We start from the raw sequence: 6,000 nt of genomic DNA, 5'->3' as shown, positions 1-6,000 counted from the left end.
GCAGTGGCTTTCAATGTGGTAAGCCTGGGCTTCAGCAGAAGTCAGCTTGTGAAGAGCCCTGGCAGCTCTGCCAAGAGTTGGATCACTGGAAATGGACCTGCCCTGGAGTCGAAGGATGCCCAGGTCAGAGCCACAGATCTTATTGGCTCTAAGCTGAAAAGCCCTTCACTCAGCCCAACTTCCAAAGTGACCACTGCAGCTGAGGGGATGGTCAAGTAGGGTCAGCAACATTGCAGGCAGAACTGTAAATTTCTTGTTAGATATGCCACCTGCCTTTACCTGGCCAGCTCTCCTCCCAGGCCAGCCAAGTAATGAAAGTCAACAGAGTGCCTTCCCCTAGGAGGTTCACACCTCCCTTAGGATATACCCCATGTGAAGAGATAGATAGGTCTGGGCCTCTGAATTTACAAGGCCTAAAGCCCACCAGATTATTATCAAGCCCCTTCTATCAGGTTCTATTTGCCTCTCAATCAGAAAACTTAATTGTAGCTTAGACAGCACCTTTCTTAGCTCCTCTAATAATGACTCTGTCCTTTGTTCTAGGCCCTGTCTAGTGCACTTGGGCCTCATTCCTTTGTAATCATAACCTCTACTCTACCACCAATGGCTCTACTCCCAACATGTGTGTACTGATGGTCCTCTTCCCCACTTAATGCGGTATAATTGTTCAAACCTGGTAAATGCCACTCTTAGGATCATTGGTTACTATCCTCACTCTGTCTTTTATGGCCTTGTCTAAATATGATCAGAGTCGGCGGACTTGGAAGGCTTCCATAGCCTTGGCAGCTCATGACGACAGCCTAGGATGGTTACTGGCGCCATAAACTAGAGTGTCAATTTGTTGGGTCAACAACAGGAGCCACTGTGCACTTGCTCCTCATGTGGGATCTCTGTCCTTAATGTGCTGTACATTGTGATTTAATGCTATAACTAGTACTCAAACAGTATGTTTCACTTTGTGTTTCTATGTGGGTGCAAACTGTTGAAATCTTTATACTAAATTGATCTTCTGTATATAAAGAGAATTGAAAATGAATCTTGATGCAAATGGAAGGGGAGAGGGAGCGGGAGGGGGGAGGGTTGCGGGTGGGAGGGAAGTTATTGGGGGGGGGAAGCCATTGTAATCCATAAGCTGTACACTGGAAATTTATATTCATTAAATAAAAGTTAAAAAAAAAAAAAGAAAAAAAAAAAAGAAAAAAAAGACAAAAAAAAAAAAAAGAAGATTCAAAACTAGATTGCAAGCTCATGAAAAACAACTTGAGGACTATAATAGGAAGGATAAGTGGGGATTTCTAAATTCTCTAGCAATAATGATTCTTTTGGAAGGAATGGCCCCTTCAAATGAGAAATCAATTAAAAACCATTCAAGGGGAAATTAGGGCAACTGAGGGCATGTCTGTATTTTATATTTAGAAATAATAGAATACTCATACAAGTACTAATAGATAAAAATTTAGGAATGGATAGCATGCAATATGTCTTAAGCACTTTATATTGGATAAAGTCAACCATATCTGACAGCAAGTAAAGCTTGCCATTATAAAAATGTGGCTTAATTCTCTATCTCAGCATAAGAAAATAAATTTTATCCCACAACACACACTAAAGGGAGGATATAAAATAGTCACAGAAAAATACAGGAATTAAAATAGAAAGGACTAATTGAAAATACTACCTCCTCATTTAATAGTCCAGTACAGTCTTTTAGGAGACCAGATGGATCATATAAAATATGGAATTATTATAAATTGTAAAACAAGCAATCCCCAACTGTACAAAGAGCTCTGCTGAATATTGATGCTTTAATGAATTCAATAAAAGAGAGAGGTAATATGTTACATCACTATTGATTTATATAACTTATATATATATAAATATATTAAATACTTATATATAATATATTTATATATAATATTTATATGTTATATATGTTATATATATAAATATATGTTATATATATATATAAAACTTAGATATTAATTCTAAACACTCAACAGTGTTTTCTTGGGAAAAATAAACAATATTAATTTACTTGGCTACCACAAAGTAATTTTAGCTCCACTGTGCCAGCCCATGAAGATTTAACCTTACATCTTAGAAATTTGTGCCTAAATTTCCAGATTGTAAAATCAATTCATATATGGACAATATTACTCCCAGGAAACAACTCTAATGATCTATTGAATCTTGTCAATATTTTAAGAGACACAAATGGACAATAAATAATAATAAAATTCAATGTCCTTCTAACCAGTAAAATGTGTAAAAACTAAAAGAATATTATTCCTGTGCCTATCCTACACATGTTGAAGGCAATATATAACACATTTAGGAATAGCTCTCCAACCTCTATATAAAATAACAGGGAGATCTCAGAATTTCAAATAGGGATTTAGAACAAGAGTAAGCCCTCCAATATTGGGATTCTTATTGTTATAATTTCTTTTTGTTTTGTTTTGTTTTTGACAGGCAGAGTAGACAGTGAGAGAGAGAGAGAGAGAGAGAGAGAAAGGTCTTCCTTTGGCCGTTGGTTCACCCTCCAATGGCCGCCTCGGCCAGCGCGCTGTGGCCGGCGCACCGAGCTGATCCGATGGCAGGAGCCAGGTGCTTCTCCTGGTCTCCCATGGGGTGCAGGGCCCAAACACTTGGGCCATCCTCCACTGCACTCCCTGGCCACAGCAGAGAGCTGGCCTGGAAGAGGGGCAACCAGGACAGAATCCGGCGCCCTGACCAGGACTAAAACCTGGTGTGCCGGTGCCGCAAGGCGGAGAATTAGCCTCGTGAGCCGCGGCACCAGCTGTTATAATTTCTTAAAGAAGATATTACCCATAGAGTTAAGGTTATTTAAGATTGAAATTATGGCTCTTGGTCTCTGTGAGGTAAGGCCTCATCTACCCCTGAATTCACCAGTGCATGGAACTTTTTCTAGGATTGACCACATACTAGGCCATAAAGCAAGTCTCAGCAAATTCAAAAGAATCAAAATCATACCAGGCATATTCTCAGACCACAGTGGAATGAAGCTGGAAATTACCAACTCAGGAAAACCTAGAATATATGTAAACACATGGAGACTGAACAACATGCTCCTGAATGAACAGTGGGTCATAGAAGAAATCAAAAGAGAAATCAAAAACTTCCTGGGAGCAAAGGAAAATAACAACACAACATATCAAAATTTATGGGATACAGCAAAAACAGTGTTAAGAAGAAAGTTTATAGCAATAGGTGCCTACATCAAGAAATTGGAAAGGCACCAAATAAATGAGCTAACAATGCATCTCAAGGATCTAGAAAAACTGCAGCAAACCAGACCCAAAACTAGTAAGAGAAGAGAAATAATTAAAATTAGAAAAGAAATCAACAGAATTGAATCCAAAAAACATTACTAAAGATCAGTAAAATGAAGAGCTGATTTTTTGAAAAAATAAAGAAAATTGACACCCCATTGGCTCAACTAACTAAAAAAAGAAGAGGAAAGACTCAAATCAATAAAATCAGAGATGAAAAAGGAAAAGTAACAACAGACACTACAGAAATAAAAAAAATCATCAGAAATTACTACAAGGACTTGTATGCCAGCAAACAGGGAAATCTATCAGAAATGGATAGATTCCTGGACACATACAACCTACCTAAATTGAGCCATGAAGACATAAAAAAACTAAATAGACCCATAAAAAAGACAGAAATTGAATCAGTAATAAAGACCCTTCCAACAAAGAAAAGCCCAGGTCCGGATGGATTCACTGCTGAATTCTACCAGACAATTAAAGAAGAACTAATTCCAATTCTTCTCAAGTTATTCAAAATAATTCAAAGAGAGGGACTCCTCCCAAATTCTATCTATGAAGCCAGCATCACCTTAATTCCTAAACCTGAGAAAACGCAACAGAGAAAGAGAATTACAGACCAATTTCCCTGATGAATATAGATGCAAAAATCCTCAACAAAATTCTGGTCAATCGAATTCAACAATACATCAGAAAGATCATCACCCAGAGCAAGTGAGATTTATCCCTGGTATGCAAGGATGGTTCAGCATTCACATATCAATCAATGTGATACACCACATTAACAAACTCCTGAACAAACACCATATGATTATCTCAATAGATGCAGAGAAAGCATTTGATAAAATACAACACCATTTCATGATGAAAACTCTAAGCAATTTGGGTATAGAAGGAACATTCCTCAACACAATTAAGGCAATTTATGAAAAACCCATGGCCAGCATTCTATTGAATGGGGAAATGTTGGAAGCATTCCCACTGAGATCCAATACCAGACACGGATGCCCACTCTTACCATTGCTATTCAGTACAGTCATGGAAGTTTTAGCCAGAGCTATTAGGCAAGAAAAAGAAATCAGAGGGATACAAATTTGGAAGGAGGAAGTCAAACTATCCCTATTTGCAGAAGACATGAGTCTATATATAGGAGATCCAAAGAACTCCACTAAGAGACTATTGGAACTCATAGAAGAGTTTGGAAAAGTAGCAGGATATAAAGTCAATACACAAAAATCAACAGCCTTTGTATACACAGGCAAAGCCATGGCAGAGAAAGAAATTCTAATCCCATTCACAATAGCCACAAAAACAATCAAATACCTTGGAATAAACTTAACCAAGGATGTCAAAGATCTCTATGATGAGAATTACAAAATCTTAGTAATAGAAGAGGATACCAAAAAATGGAAAAATCTTCTATGTTCATAAATGGGAGGAATCAATATCATCAAAATGTCCATTCTTCTGAAAGCAATTTACAATATCAGTGAGATACCAATCAAAATACCGAAGACATTCTTCTAAGATCTAAAAAAAATGATGCTGAAATTCATATGGAGGCATTGGAGACCTTGAATAGCTAAAGCAATCTTATACAACAAAAGCAAATCCAGAGGCATCAAAATACCAGATTTCAAGACATACTACAGGGCAGTTACAATCAAAAAAGCATGGTAATGATACAAAAACAGATGGATAGACCAATGGAACAGAATAGAAACACCAGAAATCAATCCAAGCATCTACAATCAACTAATATTTGATTAAGGAGCTAAAACCAATTCCTGGAGTAAGGACAGTCTATTCAACAAATGGTGCTGGGAAAACTGGATTTCCACATGCAGAAGTATGAAGCAAGACCCCTACCTTACACTTTACACAGAAATCCATTCAACATAGATTAAAGATCTAAATCTATGACTCAACACCATCAAATTATTAGAGAGCATGGGAGAAACCCTGAAAGATATTGGCACAGGCAAAAATTTTTTTGGAAAAGACCTCAGAGGCATAAGCAGCCAAAGCCAAAATTAACAACTGTGATTACAATAAATTGAGAAGTTTCTGCATGGCAAAAGAAACAGTCAGAAAAGTGAAGAGGCAACTGACAGAATGGGAGAAATTATTTGCAAACTATACTACAGATAAAGGATTGATAACCAGAACCTACAAAGAGACCAAGAAACTCCACAACAACAAAACAAACAATCCACTTAAAAGATGGGCCAAGGACCTCAATAGACATTTTTCAGAAGAGGAAATCCAAATGGCCAATAGACACATGAAAAAAATGTTCAAGATCACTAGCCATCAGGGAAATGCAAATCAAAACCACAATGAGGTTCTACCCCACCCCGGTTTGAATGGCTCTCATACTGAAATCAACAAACAACAAATTTTGGCGAGGATGTAGGGAAAAAGGTACCTTAATCCACTGTTGGTGGGAATGCAAACTGGTAAAGCCACTATGGAAGACAGTTTGGAGATACCTCAGAAATCTGAATATAGCCCTACCACATGACCCAGCCATCCCACTCCTCAGAATTTACCCAAATGAAATGAAATCAACACGTGTAAAGTTATCTGTACCCCCATGTTTATTGCAGCTCTATACTCAATAGCAGAGATATTAAATCAACCTAAATACCCAACAGAAGACTGGATAAAAAAATTAAGGGATATGTACTCTATAGAATACTAC

The sequence above is a fragment of the Lepus europaeus genome, chromosome 3, assembly GCF_033115175.1.
Source record: "Lepus europaeus isolate LE1 chromosome 3, mLepTim1.pri, whole genome shotgun sequence".
In the NCBI taxonomy this organism is placed as follows: Eukaryota; Metazoa; Chordata; class Mammalia; order Lagomorpha; family Leporidae; genus Lepus; species Lepus europaeus.
The sequence above is the reverse complement of the archived record's forward strand: the minus strand, read 5'-3'. Positions refer to the sequence as shown.